The following is a 216-nucleotide window of genomic DNA, read 5'->3' as shown; positions in this document are numbered from 1 at the left end:
TAGGGTTTGAAATTAATCCAAGGTATAAATACCATGCTATAGCCTCCAAACAAACTATGAGAGAAAAGGCTGAAAAAAAAAAGGAACGGCATATTAGAACCTCTTTTTCTTGCCGTTCCTTGTGTGAAGAAATGCAGTTTTTCATTCACTTGATTCCTTTTCAGCGTCACAATTTTGTGTGGATTATGAGTTTATGAAACTCATCTTTGCTAGCAC

The sequence above is a fragment of the Theobroma umbraticum genome, unplaced genomic scaffold (assembly GCF_002168275.2).
Source record: "Theobroma umbraticum cultivar Fairchild unplaced genomic scaffold, ASM216827v3 scaffold_106.0, whole genome shotgun sequence".
Classification (NCBI taxonomy): Eukaryota; Viridiplantae; Streptophyta; class Magnoliopsida; order Malvales; family Malvaceae; genus Theobroma; species Theobroma umbraticum.
This window is presented reverse-complemented; position numbering follows the sequence as displayed.